Source organism: Heterocephalus glaber, unplaced genomic scaffold, assembly GCF_053883595.1.
Source record: "Heterocephalus glaber isolate CG9 unplaced genomic scaffold, H.glaber_assembly_v1.0 deba00001613, whole genome shotgun sequence".
NCBI classification, from domain to species: domain Eukaryota; kingdom Metazoa; phylum Chordata; class Mammalia; order Rodentia; family Bathyergidae; genus Heterocephalus; species Heterocephalus glaber.
This window is the reverse complement of record NW_028258384.1, coordinates 35,330,304-35,354,057: the sequence shown is the minus strand read 5'-3', so window position 1 is coordinate 35,354,057 and position 23,754 is coordinate 35,330,304. Positions and strand designations below refer to the sequence as shown.

Sequence of the window (23,754 nt, the reverse complement as noted above, 5' to 3'; positions counted from 1 at the left end):
ATTTCAGATGCCCATTTTTGAATTGGGTCTTTAAATTTGGGGGTCTGATTTTTTTAAGTTCTTTATATATTCTGCTGGTCGCTGGGGGGCGTGAGCGGGACGGAGAGGGGCTCCACGCGGCCAAGGTCCTTACCGTCTGCTGGTTGGTCCAGTATATTGCATTTTAAAACTTGCATTGTTCCACTAAAGCCTTTTTTAGAGGGACATTTTTAGAGTTACATGATGAAATACAAGATAAGAAGAAAGGCTGAGAATCATTGGACTAAGTATATAGTATGAGAAATTTTAAACAAATAATAAATTCAATTTTAATGAGGAAGTAGTTTATAATAATAAGAATGGCGATTAATGCCATAGAAAACAAATACAGTATAGCAGATTATAATAGCCAAAATTTGATTCTTGGAAAATATGAATGAAAATGACAGTCCTTTGTTAAGATTAATCAAAAACTAGACGAAGGAGGAAAAGAAAGAGGAGGTGGAGGAAAACATGATAAACATCAGAAATAACAAAGGGATAAAACCTTATTTTGACAATGGCGGAGCTGCGTGAGGCCGATGAAGCAGAGTTGCAGTGCCTGGTGGCCCAACAGTAAAAGGCGCAGTTCACTGCACAGGTGCATCACTTCATGGAGCTATGGTGGGATAAATGTGTGAAGCCAGGGAATCACCTAGACTCTTGCACTGAAAATTGTCTCTGTAGTTCTGTGGACCGCTTCATTGACACTACTTTTACCATCACCAGTCTGTTTGCTCAGCTTGTACAGAAAGGAGGGCAAAGCAGGCAGCAGAATACCTTAAATCTACCAATAAAATTAATTTTAAAAAAAACAAAGGAGGGCAGTAGACCAAGCCCTGGGAGAGTAACAGAAGCAGCAAAGGACTTGTTGTTAAGCAGATTGAAGTGCCACTGGGGGAAGACTTGTCAACCCATTGCCAGGTCAGCATCAGTCTGTTGCCAAGTCTGTTGGTGCTAAAAAGTAACAGATCACATGTACAAAACATTTAATTTATTTATTTGGAATTCAGAAATTCTAGGTTATAACACATCAGTTATTCAATAAATGAATTCTCAAAAAAAAAAAAAGAAAAGAAATAACAAAGGGATGTTGTTACAGATTCTGTACAGCTACAAAAGACCCCAGTATGATATTACAAACAAAATTTTTCAGTAAGTTTTCAAAATTAAAAGAAACTGACCAAATTCTTAGACAATAAATTTTACTACAACTGGAAAAGGAGAAAAAATAGAAAGTATAACTGCAATTTAAAAACTTCCCACAAAAAAAACTTCAGGGTCAGGTTGCTTCACCCGTGAAGTCTTCTAGAAATAAGGAACAAAAAGGACAAATATTACACATGCTTTTCTAGAAATTTAAAAAGAAGAAATCCTCCCTCATTCTTAAAAAGCTAATATAACCTTCTTTCTCAAACTTATAAAGGACTTTTGAGTAAGCGTACATATTGGTTAATTTCCCTTATGAGCAAATTTGCAATTATTCTGAATAAAATAGTAACCACATGAATCCAATAATATATACAATAAAATAATGTTTTGTGACCAAATTGGACTTATTCCAGTAATACTAGTTTTGCATACATTAGAAATGGCAGGGGATAAAGTGATAGAGGAAGGAGAGAGAAAAGGGGAAGAAGCAAAAGGAATTAAGATGTGTTCTAGACATGTACCAACTTTTCACAGTTAATGTAATCATTGTGTACTAAAAACACAAATTAATTTAAAAAATTTTTTAGAGACAAGGTCTCACTATACAGTTCAAGATGGCCTTTAACTCACCATAGCCCAGATTGGTCTCAATATCATGGCAATCTTCCTTCCTCAGCCTGCAGAATGCTGGGATTACAGGTGTATGCCACCACTCCCAGCAAATAACAAAATTTTTTTAAAAAAGAAATTCCATTTGCTCCTTTCAGAATAAGGACTAAAAAATAATTTGACAATTTAAGTAGAAGCTGAAAAAAGCATTTAAAGTGAAATATCTACTCTTCATAAAAACTGCAACCTAACCAGGAATAGAAGAGAATTTTCTACATATGATAAAATATATGAATGAATAATACTCATGCCAATTTGTATATTTAATAGTGAATTGTTGAAGGCATTCTCTACTAGGTTGGAGATAAGCAAGTGCATTCACTATCACTATTTCTATTCAGTATTTTACCGAATATCCTAACTAGTCCATTAAAGAAAAAATTAGAAAAAAAGAAATAAATAGTTCCTATAACTAGGAATATATAAAATGATTATTACCTACAAATATAGAAATTAATAAGTGAGTTCACAGATTTTTACTAGATATAAAGCTAATAAGTAAAATTTAATTTTATTTTTATATACCAGCAATAGAAAGAAATAAAGATAAAAAGATGTGATTCATAAAGGCAACAAAAACATTAAATGCCTAGGAATAAATCTAACAGCTATCTATCAAAATATGCAAGACGTCTATGCATAAAATTGTAGATGCTATTGTAGATAAATTGTAGACAATATTGAGAGATACTGAAGAACTTGGAGATTGAACCCAAGACTTCATTCATGCTAGGCCAGCGATCTACCACTGAGCTACATTGAGCTCTTGGGTGCCAGGTAAGGTGGCACAAGCCTGTAATCCCAGTTATTTAGGATTCTGAGGTAGAAAGATTGCAAGTTCAAGGCCAGCGTATAAGACAGCTATGAACAAAAAAAAAATACATAAGGAAAAGTGGGTAGAAAGAATGTAGAGGAGTTGAAACTCTCATATATTGGTAATTGGTATGTAAAATGGTTCAGTTGCTATGAAAAAAGAATCAGTATTCCTCAAAAGGTCAGACAGCAACTGTTACTATATGACAGCAACTCCATTCCCCAAAATTGAGGACATATATGCACCCAAATGTTCAAAGCACCATTTTTCTGATAGTCAAGAAGTATATTGTGCCAGGGATTTAGTTCAGTGGTGCTGCCACCTGCCTCGAAAACCCAAGGTCCTGAGTTCCATTCCCGGTACAAAAAAAAAAAAAAAAAAAAAGCCGTATAGAACCGGGGATGTAGCTCAGCGGCAGAGTGCCTGCCTGCCTGGCAAGTGCAAGGGAGTTCGATCCCTGGTACCAAAAAAAAAAAGGAGAAGAAGTATAAAAACATTCCAAATGTTTATAAATGAATGGATGGAGAAAGGAAATATGGTATATGCATACAACAGGATGATATTCAGCTGTAAAAATGAATGGAGTATTGATAAATAATCAGGAATAAAGTTAATAAAAAGAAGTACACAATATTTACACACTCATGTTCATAGCAACATTATTCACAGTAGCCAAAAGATGAATGCAGTCAGGTCCCTTGACAGATGAATGATTAAATAAAGTGTAGTATAAGCATACAATAGAATATTATTGATCCTAAAAGGGAAGGAAATTTTGACACATGCTACAACATGGATTAAAACTGAAACAGGGGCCGGGGATTTAGCTCAGTGTTTCTGCTGCCTGCCTCACAAGCTCAAGGTCCTGAGTTCAATCCCCGCTACCAAAAAAAAAAAAAAAAGAAACTAAAGAAACTATGCTAAACGACATAAATCAGTCACCAAAAGAGCAAATATTTTAAGATTCCATTTATATTAGGCACCTAAAGTCATCAAAGTCTCGGAGACAGAAAGTAGAATGGTAGTCACCAGAGGTGGGGATTGATGTGGAACAGGGAATAACTGATTGATATAGAATTTCATTTGGAGAACATGGAAAAGTTCTAGAGATGGATAGTGGTGGTGATGGTTTCACAACTATATGTGTTATTAATGCCACTTAATGGTACATTTTAAATAGTTACAATGGTAAATTCTAGGTTATTTATATTTTTAACACTACAAAAAATCATCTGCTTAAAAAGAAGTGTGCAAGTGGGTTGCACTGAAAACAACCAACTATTGATAAGATAAATTTAAAGACATAAGTAGAAAATCTATGTTCATAGGTTTCAAGCTCATTCTACCATATTGATCTATAGGTTTGATAAAAATCTCTATAAAAATTGAAGCAGACAAGTTCATGTTAAACCTGGATGAAAATGCAATGCTCCCGGAATAGCCAAAACACTTTTGCAGATGAATAACAATGTTGGAGGATTTTAACTACCTTCATTAAAAATTTTACTGTAGCTCTGAAGGTATAGATCAGTAGTAGAGCACTTGCCTAGCATGTATGTTGCCCTGGACAGCCCTGCTAAATCACCATCACTGGAAAAAAAATTTTTTTAATTTACTGTAGGTTTTCTCTTCTGTGGCAGCACCATCATTATCCCAACTCAAAACATAAGTGATTATTCATGTTTCCCACTTCTTATCATTTCTCGGACTTTAACTTTTTTTTTTTTTTGTACCAGGGATAGAACTTAGGCCCTTCTAGTTGCAAGGTAGGAACAGTGCTGCTGAGCTAAATCCCTGGCCCTCATCTCTTGGACTTTAAATTTCACTTCCCTAGACTCAAGTCTTTCAACATTTCAGATTTGTACCCCAGTTGTGTCTCATAAAATTGGCAATATTCCAAGGGAAGAGCAGCCCAATAAAGCAGCTCATATTTCTGGATTTCTATTTTCTCCTTGGATCCAAGTCCAATGTTTTTTGTTTGTTTGTTTTTGTTTTTAGGGGTTTTGTTTTGTTTTGTTTTGAGGTACTGGGGATCAAACTCAGGACCTTGCGCTTGCGAGGCAGGTGCGGTGCCACTGAGCTAAATTCCCACCCCCAATGTTTTTCAACTACCTTGTTAATTCCCTGATATTCTAAAGATTTTAAGAGGTATTGCATCGTTTTGTGGCTGTCCTCAGTAGGAGATTTAGTCCAATTTACCAAATCTGCAAATTAGCAGAAACTGAAGTCCCCAGTCAACATTTCCATTCCACAGTCTTACACAAGCACATAACCAAAGATAGGTGGCAACATTCTCTTATGAAATGCGACAACCAAAACAAAACACATCAACTTGGAGTAAATATACTATAAGGTATATTACCTACAGATTCAATTTCATGTAAATGGTAGATTACCTTCATTGCTTTACTTCACCCTCAAACTAACAAATATCAAATGGTGGAATAAGAACAAAATGAGATGCAATAAAAAACTAATTCAAGCAAGGCAAGAATAAGGTGGGTATGTAGCTCAATGGTAGAGTGCTTGCTTATCATATGTGAGGCCCTGGGTTCAATCCCCAATACTGGGGGTGGAGGGATCAATCAAAGTAAGAATGAGCACATGTGATAATAACAGCCCTCTGTCAGTCCTCAAATCCTGTAAGGCATAATTGTGATGAGTTCCTTATCTCCGCAGTGAAATAAATTCCTTTGCAAGCCTCTAGTTTTGCTCTATAATGATTCTCTTATCTATTTCCTCCATATTCCTCAGATTTATCTTTTTTTGAGACAGGGTTTTGTTAAGCAGTTCAGGCTGGCCTTGAATTTACTATGTAGCACAGGCTGGTCTCAAGCTTGCAGCAATCTTCTTGGTTCAGTCTCTCGAGTGCTGGAATTACAGATGTGCACCACCACACCTGGCCTCAGGTTCATCTTTTGCCAGTTCTTCTTTGCTCATTTTCTTCCACGAGAATATAGGAAGTAGGTCTTGGGTGGATAATATGCCCTTCTTTGAGACCTAGAGAACTTTTATAGTCCATTTCCTACGGGAGAAAACTTGGGAGTCCAAGAGAGAAGCTTAAGGGTTAAATACTCACAGGCTGATTTTAGCTCCATTTCTTCCATATTTTTAAATTCAGGTATAGTTTACATGCAATAAAATGCCTTTGTTTATTTATGTGCTTATTTATTTTTGCCTTATGGAGACACATTGCCAGAACATTTTGTTTCTATTTATGCATTTTGAGATGGTCTCACTAAGTTGCCCAAGTCAGCATCAAACTTGAGATGCTCCTGCCCCAGCTTTCCAAATAGCTGGGATCGTAGGTGTGTACCACCATGCTGGCCGATCAAATTCACTCTTTTAATGGTACAGTTACATGTGGTTTTTAAAATCTAGACTTATGGTGCCCTTTTGTAGTCCTTTTGCTTTCAATCCCCAGCTCCTGGTAATAACTGATTTGTTCTCTATCCCTATTGTTTCACCTTTTCCAGGAATCTTATGAGTAGAATGTGTAGACTTTAAGTCTGGCCTCTTTCACTTAACATGATGCATCTATGCTGTTGCTTGTATCCATAATTCATTCTTTTTTATTTCTGATAAATAGTGTAGTATGCATATGAAGCAAAGTTTATTCCTTTTTTTTTTTTTTTTTTTGGTACCGGGGATCAAACTCGGGTCCTTGCGCTTGTAAGGCAGGCGGCAGAACCACTGAGCTAAATCTCTGGCCCCTAAGTTTATTTCTTTATTCACCAATTAAAGAAATTTGGGGAGCCAGGAGCAGCGGTGTGCACCTGTAGTCCTAGCTACTGTGGAGGCTGAAGCAGGAAGAACACTTGAGAGGAGTTCCTGGGCCAAACAGTGAGACCCTAAAGCCTGCCTCTTAAAAAAAAAGAAAGGAAGGAAGGAAGAGAAAGAGAGAGAAAGAGAGAGAGAGAGAGAGAGAAAGAAAGAGAGAGAGAAATCTGAGTTGTTGCCAGTTCACTGGGATCATATAAAACAAACTGACAAAAATATTAACATACAAATTTTTTTTCTTTTTTTTTTTTTGGAACTCGGGACCTTGCACTTGTGAGGCAGGTGGCAACATACAAATTTTTGTGTGAACCTGTTTCTATTCTTGCAACTAAATACCTTAGCAGTGAAATTGCTGGAATATATGTGTAAGAAACTGCCAAGCTGTTTCCAAAGTAGCTATGCTGTTGTGCATTTCACCAGCAAAGTGTGAGATTTCCTATCTCTTCTCATCTCTACCAGAATTTTGTGGGCCAGATTTTCTTTAATTTTTGCCATCCTTAAAGGTGTGCAATAATATCTTGCTCTGCTTTAAAATAACATTTTACTAATGACTAAGATGTTGGGCGATTTTCATATGCTCATTTGCTGTTTATCTCATTTTGTAAAATATCTGTCCAAACCATACATTTCTTACATTTGAATTTTTTATTTTGAGAATTCCTTATATATTCTGGATAGAAGTGCTTGATCAGACATGTTTTTTGCAAATATTTTGTCCCAATCTGTCCCGTCTTTTTAATTCTCTTAATAATGTCTTTCACAGAAAAAGTTAAACTTTACTGAAATCAATCTGCTTTCTTCTTTATAGATCATCATGTGCTTAGTGCCATATCACTGAAATCTTTGTCTAACTGTCTAACTCATTTTTTTCTATGTTTTGTTTTGTAAGATTCAAAGTTTTAGGTTTTACATTTAGGTCTATGATCCATTTTGAGTTAATTTTTTGAGATGCAAGGTAAAGATCAAAGATCAAATGTTTTTGTTTTGTTTATTGTTGTTTGCTTTTTTCCCCCCACCGTGGATGACAAATTTTTTCCAGCACTATTTGTTGAAAAGCCTTTCTTTTTCTCCATTGAATTAACCTTGCACCTTTTTTTTCCTGGACTCTGTCTTTTGCACCATTGACCTGTATGTCTTTTCACAAAATTCATATTGTCATGATTCCTGTAACATTATAATGAATTTAAAATTTGGGGCGTGTGATTCCTTCCGTATTCTATTTCAAAAATATATTGGCTAGTCTAAATCTTTTGCTTTCCACATAAATTCTAGAATTTGGCTTGTTGAGATCTACAAAAGATCCTTCTGGCATTTTGATTGAGATTGCATCGAATCAATAGATCAGTTTAAAGAATATCAACATTTTACAGTTAATAGGTTTTCTAATCTGTGAACACTGCACATTTCTACATTTCCTTAGGTCATTATTTCATCAATCTTTTGTAGTTTTCAACAATTTCTGCACATGTTGTATTAGATTTATAACTAGTGTTTCACAGGGGTTATGGTGCCATTTTTTCACAGCCACTTGAGGCCTTGGATTGTGGCTTCTTTGACAAATCAATATTATCAAAATTTACAAGTTTCTAGTCTCACTACTTCTGGTCAGTCCAACAAGGGAGTAACCACATACAAAGATCTTTTCTAGTCTTAGCTTTTAATCCTATCTCTGGTCTTGTATTTATCAGTCTTTGTATTTTGCCTGGCCTTATCTAGCTCAATGAAATGGTAGGTACCTGAATGTCATCTAAAAATAAAGTTTGAGTGACAAGGAACTTATCTTACTTTGATTTTTGCTGAATCCTATTACCAGGAGTAAAACTCTCAAACTCAAATGGAATCACCTGAAAAATACTTGGGACCAGAATTTTCTATCCTGCTAATTTCTCTCTCTCTCTCTCTCTCTCTCTCTCTCTCTCTCTCTCTCTCTCTCTCTCTCTCTCTCTCTCTCTCTCTCTCTGTCTCTCTCTCGGTACCAGCGATAGAACTCGGGTCCTTGCGCTTGCGCAGCAGGCGGCGAAACCACTGAGGTAAATCCCCGGCCCCTCTTTCTCTCTTCTTTTCTTTTTGTGGTATGTAACTCAGGGCCTTCACATTGAACTATATCCCCAGACCTTTTTATTTTAAGACAGAGTCTCAATAAGTCATTAAGTTGCTCAGTTTGGCCTTGAACTTGAGATCCTCCTGCCTCTGCCTCCCTAGTGGATGGAATTATCACAGGTGTGTGCCACAATGTCTGACTAGTACTTTCTTATTGATTAATACTGTTTTCTTCTGAAATGTGAAAAGTAATTGTTTTTTAAACCCTGCATGTTCTTTAAATTACAAGAATGTCATGAAAATTTGATTATAAATCTTCCTTTCAATATCTCTGGACTACACTATTTTTCTTGAAAAACAACTCACTATCTAAAAGCACCAAAAAGACACGCCAAAATTATGAATTTTTAAAACCACTTCTACTAACACTGCAGGTTCAGCCATAGTATGTGGTCTGACCTCCAAGATATCCTAGGTCAGGGGTAGCGAACCTATGGCACGTGTGCTCCAACAGACACTCAGAGCCCTCTTTGCTAGCGCATAAGCCAAGTCTCCCCAGCAGCTGAGCATCAGATAACAGTTGTCTTTGCTAAACTAAAACCTCAGTATTCAGTTTTAATTATAGTATTGGCACTTTGTGTTAAATAAGTGGGTTTGGGGTTGCAGTCTGGGCAATTGGTCTTTAAAAGTTTACCAGCACTTTCCTAGGTAACTTTTTTAACCTTTAACAAAAATCCACCAGTTTTCTGGTATGAAATATCTGTACTTGTCACCTGTGGCCTAACCATCTACACTTTTTGAACATATTAAGGGGAAATTAATTTTCTCTGTCACATTCAGAGAAAATGACTATAACTATAATCAATATCCCCAGTAATATTTAGAAAATATATTAGACCTATAGAATAATAAAAGGATGCTACCTGTCTTAGTTACTTTCCTTATTGTTGAGACACAATACCTAATACACACACAATTTGAAGGAGGAAAGGTTTATTTCAGCTCACAGTTCGTAGAGGTTCATAGTCAGCTGGCTCCAAGACAGGGTGGCATAACCAAGGGGCATCATAGAAGAGAAACAAAAATTTATGTCATGGAAGACAAGAGAAAGCAAAAGCAGTAATAGCAGGCAGCAAGCAGCAGCAGTTTAACTCTCCCTTTTATTCCTTTTAGGCTGTCTGCCTTTTGGATGACACCACCCACACCTGGGTGGGTCTTCTCATTATCCACACCCAGAGCTATGCTAATCTAATCAATGGACTAATTCTATAACCACACACCCTTAATGCCAGCACCACACATCCTAGATCCAACCACCTCCAAAAAGCTCCATCTATGACTACATGAAGCTTTGGGGGGCGCATCTAGATACAAGCTATAACACCACTTAAAAAGAAAGCTTTAGAAAATAGAAAAAAGTATTCTTTGGAAATAAAATAAAAGTATGGATGGAATGCTTTATAGGAACAAAGAGGACAAATATGGAAGATAGGACAGCAAATAAAATTCAAGGGCTTTCTATATTTGAATGAATTGAAAACACATTTAGAAATAAGTAGAAATATATGATTGAATGTATGCAAATATCATAGAGAATTCAATAGGAACAAAATTAATTGTTCCAAGGAAAACACAAAGTTGTCAAGGAAATATAAAATATCACAGTATTGAACTATGTGGCTCGACTGTTAATTACATTTTCATAGTTGAAACACTGCAAATATGGTATACATACAATGAGAAAATAAAAGAATGGGAAGGATGCATGTGTGTGGGATGCATGTTTGTGGAATGCGTGTGACTGTCTATGTGAAAAATAGTCAAAGCCTCATCTTCCATAGTAAGAAATCAGCTTGACGCCTAAAACTGATGAAGCATACCATATAAGCATTTAGTTCAGAAATAAGGCAGGTATCAAAGAAAAAGAAATAAAGATTGAATCTAGTTGCCTGTGTGGGGAAAGTAACATGGGAAGAACACTGTACTTTTTATAACAACCTTTGTCAAGCAACTTAATTTTTTAAACTATGTACCCAAATGCAAAAATAACAACAATATAAATGTGATCCAGCCAGTATGTACACATAAACATAGTTCCAGAGTAAACAGAAGCACTAAAACTTGTCACTCCACCTTTTTGATGGCAATCAATCCTAGGCAACTATGGAGAGTGCAATGTTCTTTTGAAGTTTTTTCTTAGTGTCTTACTGTGAGTCTGTCCTATCTTTAAATGACAATATAGAATTTTGATAAATTAAATGAAGAGTATGCCATGGTTACTTTTCTTGTTGTTGAGACAAAATACCCACCATCCAAAGTTGAAGGAAGATTTTGGTTTATAGTTTGTAGCAATTTCAGTCAATAGTCAGCTGGATCCAAGGCAGGGTAGCATGGCAGAGGGTCCTGACAGAGGAGAAACAGTCCACGGCAAAGCAGAACATCCAGAAGGCAGCAAAATAGCAAAGTAGTAAAGCAGTGGCAGCCTGCTTCTCCCTTTTATTCCTTCCAGGTTACCTGCCTTTTGGGTGTTGCTACCCACACTGAGGTAGACCTTCCCCTAATCCACACCCAGAACTATGCTAAACCAATTAGTGGACTGATTTAGTAATCATCCACACTTAATCCTAAAATCACACAATTTAATCCTAGCATCACACACCCTATATCCAGCCACCTCCCGGAAGTCCCACCTATGAGTGCATGAGACTTTGGACAGACATCTAGACACAAGCCATAACAAGGTGAATGAAAGCAGGTATAGTTGTCTTCATAGAGGAAAAAATAACCAAGGAGAACAGAAGAAGCATTTCAAGGGCATTGTAAACATAAAAACTTCAGTTTTTATGCTGAAGGATGTAGCTCAGTGGTGGAGTTCTTGATTAGCATGTGTGAGGCCCTGGGTTCCATCTCCAGTATGGCAAAATAAACAAAACAAAACACTTCAAACAATTCATCATGCTATGTTCAGCTGATAAATACAAGTGAACAAGGCACATCAGTTTGATTTGTGTAGCTATCAGAGACTGAATGAGTTTTTCCAAACAAAATTTTCAGGATAATGTCACAATAATCTAGAAAAAAAAGGATTACCATAAAGCCATGAATAATCTTCATCTATACTGATTTTTTGCAACAGAGTCCTATATCCTAATTAAACATGAAGATAGATACAATCACGAGTTATATTATATATGACAGCATTCATCATAAATAGGTTTAATATTTTATTGTAAACTAAGTAAGCCAGAATTTCCTCAATTGTTTTCCAGTACTCCAATTGCCTACTCATCTCCAGTCTTAACTACTAAATTGAACAAGATTTTAAAAATTAAATAAAATGATAGGGCTAGGGGTGTAGTTCAGTGGTAGAGTGCTTACCTAGCATGCATTATGCCCTGAGTTCCATTCTCAGCACCATACAACCACACATGAAAGATAATTACTTACATAGATGAAGATACTTAACAAATACTTCATAAAAACAAAAAACAGACCTGAGAAAGCAGTGTGGAATTTGCCTGAAAATTAGGTTGACTAATTTGGCAGTGCTTTTTGCATTACACATTTTAAGATTGGGATGATAATAGAAATAATTATATGAGAATATATGATAATTGTATAGTCAGGCTGAAAAGAACAAGGGTTGGGGATTATGTCGATATAGACTTATTTGTATGCAGTTATATTTAAAATAACATCAAACTGTTCAAACAGTCTGCTTCACTGGTTATAGGTACACAAAAGCATATGTCTCCAAACTAAAAGGAAAAAGAAATGAAATCCTATGAAGTTTAACATTCAGTGGGTTCTATTTTCTGTAAAAATGTTTAATTTCATAAGAACTCCAGTAGATCTGTTCATGCCAAACACCTAGTGTTATCTTTGATTCATCCTCTGCTTCACATCTAAATCCAATCCTTCTGCAAGTTCTACAGACTTTATGTTCCAAATATATCTCAGCTGTGCCCACTTATCTCTATCGCTACTGCTATTGATATTGTTTAAGTCACTTTAGCTGAATTAATAAAATATTTTAGTTGGCCTCTGTTATGGCTTATATCTAGATGTCCCCTAAGAGCCTCATGCATTCATAGGTAGAGCGTTTGAAAGGTGAATTGATTATGGTGGCTATATCTAAATGACAGGTTAGGAGGTGGGGCCTTGTAGGAATAGGCAGACACTGGAGGCTAGCCTGAAAGAGCCCAACCACCATGACTTGAACAGCTTTCCTCCACCCAGGCCCTGCCACTATGTGGTTTCTTTGTTTTAGCCTAACCCAACATGAAAAGAAACTTCTAAAATGTAAACCAAAATAAACCTCCCTTCCCTCCATTTCTTGATCCCTTTCCCATTTGAAAAAGACCTCTCTACTTATTATCTTTTATTTTGCTCCATATTTATACTTTGTGTTTCTCAGAAAAACCAGGTGCTATTTAAGCTTGTGTGTCTAATTTATTTCACATAACATTATGACATCAAGGTGCATTCGTTTTCTTATAAATGACTCAAAGTTATTCTTTTTTATAGCCGAGTGTACTCCATTATGTTTAAATAGCACATTTTGTTTATCCATTCATCTGTTGATGGACATAATGGTTTTGTACTCTTGTATTTTTTGCTCCTCTGTCTGAAATTCTTCCTTTGATCATATGTGGCTAGTTCATTCTTTGTGTTTGTATCTCAGAACAAAATCCTCTTCTTGTAGACAAATCTTCCCTGGCCACCAAATATAGTTCAATTTTCTATCAAACAGCCCTGTTCCATTTTTCACAACAACACTTGTCACTACCCAATACTTTCTTATATGTTTACTCATTTATTTGGCTACCCCTACTGAATATAACAGAGTAAAGACCTTTTCCATCTTATTCACTGTCATACTTGCAACACCTAAAACAGTAACTGGAGTATTTCTGATTTGGTATAAATATTTCTGAATAAAGAAATAAAAGAAAAAGGGTGAATGTACATTTATCGTTTAATAATTTAAGATGTTAAATTGTTAAGCTTTTCTCTCTGTGTGAACAATAAATCTTTGTCTGTGAGAATGATTCAAAATAAGGAACAATCTGAATACATAGAAATTGGAGGATATGTCTCTGTTCTTTTTCTCCCTGTTTAAGAAACATCAGAAACTACTTTGCCCCAACTTCTCATTTTTCAATAAAGTAAACTAAGATTAAATGGACTATCTAAAATCATACATTGGCTAGTATGTGGCAGAAGTGGGGCCAGAACCTATCTCTTCCATTTCAGCACAGTGACCTTTCCACAGCATTCTTGTTACTATAATCAATACTGTGGCTATTATCAAATATTGGCTCTATTACAGCATAACAAAGCTCAAAAGGCAGGTCACATAGTAAAAGATATGAAGAAAAAGACAGTAGACATACAGAAGAAGTTTTACTTCTGAGGATATGGTGTGCTCTGAGCAAACATTTGAAATTATAAACCAAAGGTAAATCACACATGTCCAATCTTTATGAAATAGTAACACTTGGCCAAGGCTGTACCATGACATCTATTAGTTACAGCTGCATTATAATACAGTTGCTAAAAATAATCTATAATGTTGCAAAAATGTCACAATATAAAGATTAGATGTTAACATATTAGATTTTCAATAGTAAATCCTTTCCTATTGTAAGTAATAGAAATTTAAAGAAATATTTGTCAAACATTGGGCCTTTTGAGGCAGGCCTTTATTTTAGTCATAAGCCAATAGTGCTAGTAAATTGAATGAGCTTCCCCACAAACCATTAGAATCAACACCAAATAGTCAACCTAACCTGTCTGAACACTTTTTTTTTTTTTGGTACCTGGGATCGAACTCGGGACCTTGAGCTTGCTAGGTAAGCGGCAGAACCACTGAGCTAAATCCCCGGCCCTGAACTTTTTCAATACAGTACTTATTTGTGTAGTGAAAACTATTTTAAAGAATTTCCAAATTACATCATCCTTTCAGATTTATATTTCAATCATTTTAATTGTACAACAACCCTAAAACTTACCATAAATGGTTAAAATTGTATCTGGGACATATATATTGCAAGACAGTACATTCTTCTATCTTCTAGCACATTATTATGGGTATAAAATGGATGAAACAAAGGAGTCACAAGGTATCAGAGTGTGACATGTATGCATTAGCAAATGAAGTATAAGTATCAAGTCACTAATGCAGAGCTAGGCCATGTAGAAGACATGAAAAATCACTAATAAATTGACCCTATCTGTAAGAGATATACAATCTTGTTGATGAGAAAAGATTTACACTGAAACCACAATTATATTGCACATACATGTACCCAAGAGTAAAATGTAGAAAATACATTTTAAGAGTAAAATATGTCTTCCTTGATAGCTATCAGCTCCTGTAATTACATACTGTGAGTAGGGTTTCTCAACCTACTCATCTCACTTTTGGGAGTGCTCTCAGTTTTGACAATGTAATACCTCAAAGATTCCAGGGAAGTGTTGAACCATGTGACAAAAGGGTTTAGGTGGACCTTGAAGCAATCTTCAAAATATCTTTTGGCGTAGGCGAATCATTTTGTTTTGTTTTTTATTTTTTGATACTGAAAGTGGCAATTTAATTTTCCAAGAGACACTTCATTGTTGGTGCAAACTTTAACTCATTTTTAAATACTGCGTGCAAATGTTAACTTATTCCTTTATGAATGTTAATTAGCCAAATGAATGTATAGTTTATATTCTTGGCTTTCTTATTTTGGATAGTATTGGGTATTGAACCCTAGGCCTTGCACTGAACTACACATCTAGCCCTTTCCTAAATTTGAAACACTATCTTGCTAAACTGTCAAATGGCCTCAAACTTGCAAGCCTCTTGCCTCAGTCTCCTGAGTAGCTGGGATAGTGGACATGTGCCAACATACTTAATTTTATACTTATTTCTTAATTTTAATCCGGTGTGAAATATTGATATGCTTCTCTTTTTAGGTAAGATTTTTTCCTAAGATATCTCCTGTTGCTGTTTTTGTTGTAAAATATATCATATATACAGAAAACTATGAAATACATATGTACAGTTTATATAATTACAAACTGAATGCCCACGTGACTATCATTCAGGTTAAAATATGATCGTTGGTATTTTTAAAACATCATCACAGAAGGAAGGAAGCAGTTTATTATAAGAATGTAAATTTCCTTGTTCCCAGATAAAAAATGAAAATTTTTCTTTTTTATTTCTCTTTTCACTCCTTAGTCTCAAATTTGGAAAAAGTCTCTGCAATAAATAAGTGTAAACGTTTCACTTCCTAATTCCTTAACTCAAATTACATTCTTTATATAACATTCATGATACTCCCTGATGATGTATTTAAGGGGAAGAGGGAAAATACAATTAATGAAGAATAAAATATTTAAACCTATGCTGTTGATATATTTTTTTTTTTGGTACCGGGGATCGAACTCGGGTCCTTAACCTTGCATAGCAGGCATTGAAACCACTGAGCTAAATCCCCGGCATGCTGTTGATATTTTTTAAATCATGATTTATTGACCTGTGTAATTGCTCTTTTAAACAAACCTCATGTGAAAATTTTTGACAAGGAAGAGTGATTAAGTAGTTTAAACAAAATGTGATCTCTAACAATGACTCTCCACTACAGTGGCCCTAAATACTGAACAGTATATTAATTGACTGATATTTCATCTTTTGAAAAAAAAAATACATTGTCTTCTGGGCTCATCGCCTTAGGTAGTATTTTTCTGCACTTGGATAAAATATTTCATTCACCAATAGCCACTGAATTCAATGAAATACTAAACACCATAAAGGAGATAACAAGAATAGAGAAATAGAATGCCTGTCCTCAAGGCTTACAAAACCCTTGGGAAGAAAAACATACACTCCGGAAGACACTGAAAGTACTTACACTCTATAACCAATCCTCTGATATAAAGGACAGCCTCAATGAAGCTCCAGATATTTCAAATTATTGTATTTCAAAAGCAGCTTGTGAGATTATTGCCTCTAAATTAGAATACAGTTTACCATCAGAAACATTATAAGTAAATACTAGTAGGAGAAATAGGTTTGTCAAAGAAATTCATGTAACTGACAATATATGAAAACTCTGTTTGCTATGAGAATGTAGAAAGTAAACAATTAGGCAAAAATTGGAAAAGTAAACATGATTGTGAAATAGGCTTAGAAAATATAACTGGACATATTTTTCGTGCTGATGCTTGAGAAAGATCATACTGTATTTAATTAAAGCATATAGTTGAATATTTCTGTTTAATTTCTGAAAGGGATCCCTTCCAAAGAATTTGTGGTCCTTGAAGTATCTCTTTTAACTTGAAAACATATATTTTTCTTCTTCATTGACTCACTCAACCAGTATTTATTGAGGGTATCTACTATGTATCAGGCACTGGAAATCCACAGTGAACATACACAGAAAATATATGAGAATACAAGAAGTTTATATTGTAGTGTGGGAATGAGAACAAAAAGCAAGAATTAAGTGTTTTTCCTAAGTGTTTATCATCACTTTTACTCTATGACCAGTATTTATTTATTTATCACCCAAAAAATGATCGAGGTTGGAATTTCTCTTTGTTTTCCAATGGAATTTAGGAAGGGAATAGAATATAGATGGATGCGGACATTCCCTGAGGTTTCTGACAATTGCAGTGTGGGAAAGGAATATGTGTAAGAAAAGGGTCCACTGATCTATGATAAGTGAGAGGAAAAAACAAGGATTTCCCTGAGGAGGAAGAAACGAATTAAGCTGAAATCAAGAAGCTTTGCTATCAGTCATGGAGAGCTCAAGGGAGAGCAAAAGGAAGGGGAAAAAAGGAAGAAGATAAAGGAGGAAGAAAGGGAAGGAAAAGGAAAGAGAAAAAAAAAAGAAACGTTCAAGAAAGGTCTAAATGGTCAATGTAGGAAAGAGAAAGGAGCCATCTTTATTTTCCCCTCTTCCCTTTGCTCCCCACTTTCCTTTCTCCCTTTCTTTTCTTCCTTCTTTGAGGCAAACTATCAATTGATAATTGTCAAGCATTATACTAAGTATTAGATAAATACAACATAATCTTCTTAAGTTTATTATCTCGAACAACGTTCTCAACTCAGGGATTTGTTTATATCCAGGTGTGGTCATTTTAGCTGTTGAACAACCTGTGTAGCACAAACCAACCAATCAGGACCTGCATGGAAGCCCTATATAATGGCAGAAGTTTACCTTGTAGTTGTTGGGTAATGGCAAGGCAGGAGGTCCTGAGAGAGGAGCTAGAGTAGCCAGGACAACTAGGTAATCAAGAGGACTTGAGGATGAGGCAGTTTTAACTATTTAACAAGTGGTAGAAAAATATTCATCATTTAACAATGATATACCTATATCAATGAATACCAATTAAATCCTTAGCTCTCCTTACATCTAATGCTTAAGATTATGTGTGTGAGGGAAGCTCTTCTGAGTCTGGATCTGAGTCCTGACAAAGATGATTGCATCAGTTGATAATGAGAAAGGGTTGACATTTTAGACATGGGAAAAAGCTCAAGTAAAGGGGGAAATTGATAGATGACATACAGAATGCCACAAATCAACCTAATTGAAAGTGTGGTCAGTAAAAATGTATTACAATAAAATGAGGGACAAATTTGGAATAAGTTATATGCAGCAAAAGGGTGAAAAAAAGGATTGGCTGTGCTGCCAGTGGAAAAAGAGAAACATATTAGGATTACAAGTGTAGGTCTGACAGTGGGCAGAAAGGGGAAAAGCTTCGGTATATCCTTGAGCAGGGAATAATATGATGAAAGTGTCACAGGCAGGAAAATATTCTTCTGGCTATATGAAGACACTGAAGGAGGAAAAAGTCAGTGTAACATGCTACCTCAGCAGTTCATGTAAACCTGACTGTGGCATGCATCAAAATGGGGACTAGGGAAGTAAAAAGAAAGGTTCACCCTGACAGGTATTGCAGTGCCATGAGAGGAATCAACAGTAAGCGTAATGTATATTAATATGATACCTGGTTTGCTGAACATTCAAAGGAAAATACAAGTCTATAATACACTAACTCCTTTAAAATAGTACATTTGAGCTAGGTGTGGTGATACATACTTGTGGTCTCAGCTAGTCAGAAGGCTGAGGCAGGAGTTTAGCTCCAGCCTCAGCAACACAGTGAGACTCTGTCTCAAAAAATAAAATAAAACTAAACAGTAAATTTAACCATATAATGATCCTACTTACTTAAAAAATAAAGATTTTTAACTTGTAAAGACCAGGTGGCATGAATCGATCATCTTCGGACACTCAGAACACTGCCGCTACATGATACTTAGAATGAATAGCATCAAGCTACATTTTCTATTGTTCATTTGTATCAGTGTATACAATGTGTATGATGTGAAATCATTGCAATTTATATGAAATCTAGCAGATTTCATTGTTCTGGGGTTTAACTTACTTAAAATCATTTGCAAATGAAACTTTAATCATTTGGAGTGGGAAAGAATGCTTAATTTTTAACAGAGTTAATTTTCAGTTGACTCTGAAGATAACAGGGAAGCTTTAGGAGCCTAATTAAACCATGCATTTGCTCTAATTACTTTAGTTGCAGACAGCTAGGAAACAAAAGCAGCCAGCAGACCTGTTCTCTGTGTAGCAGTCAGGCATTTGACCGTTGTCTTCTCCAGCAGAGGTTTTGAGTAGCACAAAAGTAAAAAGCTGAGAAGCACAGCCATCATCTGCAAATGGTGGCTGCAGCTACAAATCACTCAGCAGCCCGTATTTCTGCACAGTGTAGAAAGCATCATTCATAGAACACGGATAGCAATCACCATTGCTAGCATAATTTTTGAATATCAAAAGTAGAACCATGCACATTTTGATCCACATAATTGGACGTTACCTCATAAAGACTATGGAGACTAATTTATACATTGGGCAAGGATAATAGCAGTTCTTTTATATTGATTAGTTTTCCTTTTGGGTTTTATTTTTTAAATAAAATTCATATTTACTGTAACAGTTTAATTTTTAAGCTAGGTAAATCCACGTTTTACTTATCCAATTTGAGTTTAGAATAATTATCATATAAATAAAGAAACATCAGTTTTTATGATCACTGACTATTCAGTTCAGTCAAACAAATATTTTCTTAAAATAGGATTCAAAGGAAATTCCTTTTAAAAGCAAACCCCGTTAGAGGTATATTTCTTCATTAGATGAAATATATTTTAGAGGTACCATGACTGTTTATCTATCTATTTATCTTAGTTTGTAGATATAAATTACCAGCCACAATGCTTGGGGGTTTTTCGCCTCAGTTAAAACAGCAAATCAAATTTTTTTTAAAGTGTAGGTTTTATTACTTCTTATCTGATTTTTCTTAATACTTGTTTGAGACTCTTGGTTCAGAGTCCAAATTTTACAGGCATTATAACAGGATATGCAAAGAAACTTTAGCTGTCTGGGGTAAATTTAAAATAAATCATAAAATAAAAATAAAAATAAAAACTTAACTAAGGGAGAGAAGAACAATAACACTACCATCTGGTGAGATGAGACAAAACAAAGTCACTTTTTGCTTGAACTATTGAGAACTCTACCACCCTTCTGCTTTATTTTGCCTATGGAAACCTGAACTAAACTAAACAACTATTCTACATTATTAAGTTGTCCAGGAAGATGAAAGTTTAAATATATGTCTGACAAGCTGCAGCATCTGGTGCAATTCAGTAATGATAATCTGCTCTAAGAGTGTCAGTGTTGGGACAACTTTCTAACCAAAAAGGTTAGGTTAACCTATGGGGAGAAAAATACCATTCTTCTAGTCAGACATTCTCCCTATTTACCAGAACTCACATTTGCCAGATCCTCTCTCATTGTCAGAAACACACAAAGTAAAATTCCTCTATGAAAGATCTCACTCAATCTCTAATTCCACTTTGGTGTAAGCAAATAATATACCTTGGGGACAAAGTGATCAGCCCTATGATTATTCAAAAATAATTGCCACACTTTTTAAAAACACGTTGATTAGTCCTAGGCTTTCTCTCTCCCAAAGTAGAGAATAATATCATAAAGCATTAAGTGTGACACATAAAATTTAACTAGTTCAGATGTTCTCTTAGTTTGTTGACCAAAAACAAACAAACAACAAAAAAAACCAAATATTCTCCCTTTAAGCATATGTTTAGATATATGAGATTTTTTAAAAAGAAAATTAGAAGTGATCATGATGACATTTGTGTGTATCAATAGCTCCCTTTTAAACTGTGCTACAAACCACATTGAGCCACCTTTATTCATCTTTCAAAATAGAAAAATATCAGGTTTCAATGTAATTTTGAAAAATCAATACATGGGGAAAATTACAACAAATATCACAAAGTTTCAATATCTTTATTATTTAAACAAATCAGATGAGAAAACACTAAAAATCTAATAAATAAGGCAAAGAACATAAAAAGACATTTTATAGAAGACAATACAATGTCAGTAAATAGATATAAAATGTTTTACCTTACTAGTAAACAAAAAATGCAAATTAAAATGGAAGAATAATATTTTACTCATCTTATCAGTAATTTTTTTAAACATCCAATGCTGGCAATTGGTGTAAAGGGTAAACTGTTACAATATTTTTGAAAAATAATGCATCAAGTATTCAAGCTTTTTAACTCAGTAATTCTAGACCTTGGTTTCCACCCTAAAGGAATAATTCAAACATTTTAAAAAGCCATAAGTATAAAGTATTCATTTCAACCTTATTTATAATACTGAAAACAATTGTAAAGACCCCTAAATAATTCCAAAGCAAACCAATGATTAAGTAAATTAATATACATTAGAATTGAAAAGATATTCTGAAATTAGAATTGAAAAGATATTCTGAAATTTCAGCTGTGTGGGATATTATCCTGCATTTTAAATGATGCTTAGACTGACCCATAATAATACGAAGACATGTTCTCATGTAATGGTAAGTGAAAAAAACCTGAAGCAAAATCATATACACTACAATATAAACCTACTGCTTTCTTCAAAAACTCTATATAGGGGGAAAGAAATGAGGATTTTTAAATCTCTCCAGTACTCTCCAATTTTATTCATTCTTTTGAATATATTTTTGAAATTTCATGTTATTACTCAAAGGACTTTCAAATTAATTGCTTTGTTTTTGCATTTTTATCTAAAGAAAATCTTATGCTTGGAAAGATAAAATATTATAATGCCTACTATAAAAAGCTCAAATGAAAACAATATAAAATTTTGGTTATAATTATATCAAGTCTTGTACATGTGTGACTAGGAAGTTGAAACATATAGGTAGCAGTTCCAGTCTACCCACACTCATTCTGCCTTCAGAAACCACATTTGCTTCTCCTACCTGTGAATACTCTGTACTTATAAACTACTATCAGCAAAGGAAATGGTAACAATTGTTGCCTAATACTGAGGGGGCAACCAAAACAAATTTCTTTTTTCCTCTAACTCAGAGTATCAAAAGGGTGCCATCTATTCAAATATCTTTGTTTTGTTTCTAACAGAGAGTAAATTCTTAAAAGGACAGACATGAGTCTATTTTTATGGTGTATACATTACCTCATTTACGGTTAGACTTTATAAATAATATCCTTTGTAGAATTTATCCGAGGATAAGGGTGAACTGACATTCTATTTTTTGAGAGAAATGCCATATGCCCCTCCATCCCTTTTTGCAAATGTGATCATTCCTTGGAGACTTCAATGTAATTTCGACCCATCTCCACTGTTAAGAATATGAAATCCTAGGCAAAGACAGGGAGAGCCAGGGGAGGGGAGCGGAGGTGAGGGGAGGAGAGAAAAAGGGAGGGGAGGGGAGAAGGGAGGGGAATGGAAGAGAGAGGAGAGCAAAGCTCAGCAGGCCAAGCCAGGAGCGGAGGGAGGTGAGATGGTGGGAGGGAGGAAGAGAGGAAAGGAAGGAGGGAGTTGGGGGAGAAGACAGAGACTGAGACAGAGACAGACTGAGACTACTCAGGAGGTTGCACTTACGCTCCAGCAGTTTTTCCTGAAACAAGGAAGGCAGTAGTTTATATTTTTGTGATGTCAACTTGTAGACTGAAATGCAGCAAAGAACTTCTTGACACAAAAGATGTTAAATATATTCGTGGATATATATTCGGTATGGTCCTTTGTTCTAGGTACGAGTTTTTCTTTTCTTTTTTAAAAAAGTTTTTCAGTTTCGTTCAAGAGCTGAGAAATTGAATATTTCGAGATTTTATAAAGGCACCTTTTTCAAATCATCTCCCACGAGAAAGTATCACCACAGCTCAACACTCGTGTAATTCAATAAGAATCCACTCCGATTTTTCATCATGGCTGTATACTTTTCAGGCCCCCAATTTGTGCTTTCATAGTCATCATTAATCAAATAGCCAGAAACATCATCTTTAGCCAACCTATATTTTGTGGGCTGGAAATGTGCTGTGTTTAAAATCTGCGTTCATTTTGCAGGCATCGCTGTTATTCACGTGTCTTAAGAGTCGCTGGCTTTTGTCAAGGGTGGAGCGGCTTCTGGAGTGCAGGTACCGAGGGCGGCAGGTCTGGGTCCCCTGATCGTTAACACTTTTTCAGGGGTTTCGGACACATTCTCCCCAGAAGCTCGTCCCCCCGCGCGGCAGAAGGGAATGGACCAGACTGTGACAGGAATAAAGTATGTGAACAACAAGGAGAAAGACAGGGTGCTGAACTGGGTCCCCAGGTCACAGTGGCTCCGGGATTTGCACTAGTTTATCACCACCATTAACAGCTAGGTTGTTTACAGCCTGAGCTCCCAACAATCAGGCAGACAGCGAACCCCACTCCCAGACTCCAGCCACGCCCCCTTCAGTTTCACCCCCCCCCCACTAATGAATTTGGGGCCGCCTTCCTGCCGGACCCTCCCATTGGCCCCTATCCGAACCAATCGGAGCCTTGTAACAGTTTCACCTGGCTCCCGCTTCCCAAATAAACAAACAAAACGTCCCGCTAAGGGGCCAGCTCTGCTCCCCGGGGCTACGGGGTCCCCACCCCCTCAGCTCTTGTCCCCTCTAGCCAATGGAGCTCTGACAGTGGCCCCCGAGCCAAGCCCTGAACTCTGGCCACTCTCTCCTCCGCCCCCTCCTGCCTTCCTGGGCTCCCGGTTAGGATCCTCCTGGCCAGAGAGCCCCGCCTCCTCCCATCCATTCTCCCTTGGCTTACAGGTCTTGAGGGTCTCTACCGAACTGGAGGTGCCCCTCCCCCTTCCCGGGCGCTCCTCCACCTCTTCTGTTGGCCGCT

At 35.9% G+C, this 23,754-nt stretch overlaps 1 pseudogene; it reads left to right on the top strand.

Moving 5' to 3' along the window:
• Positions 1–538: 538 nt before the first annotated feature.
• LOC101708963 (mitochondrial import inner membrane translocase subunit Tim8 B pseudogene) lies at positions 539–23,059 on the top strand (annotated as a pseudogene).
• Positions 23,060–23,754: the final 695 nt, after the last annotated feature.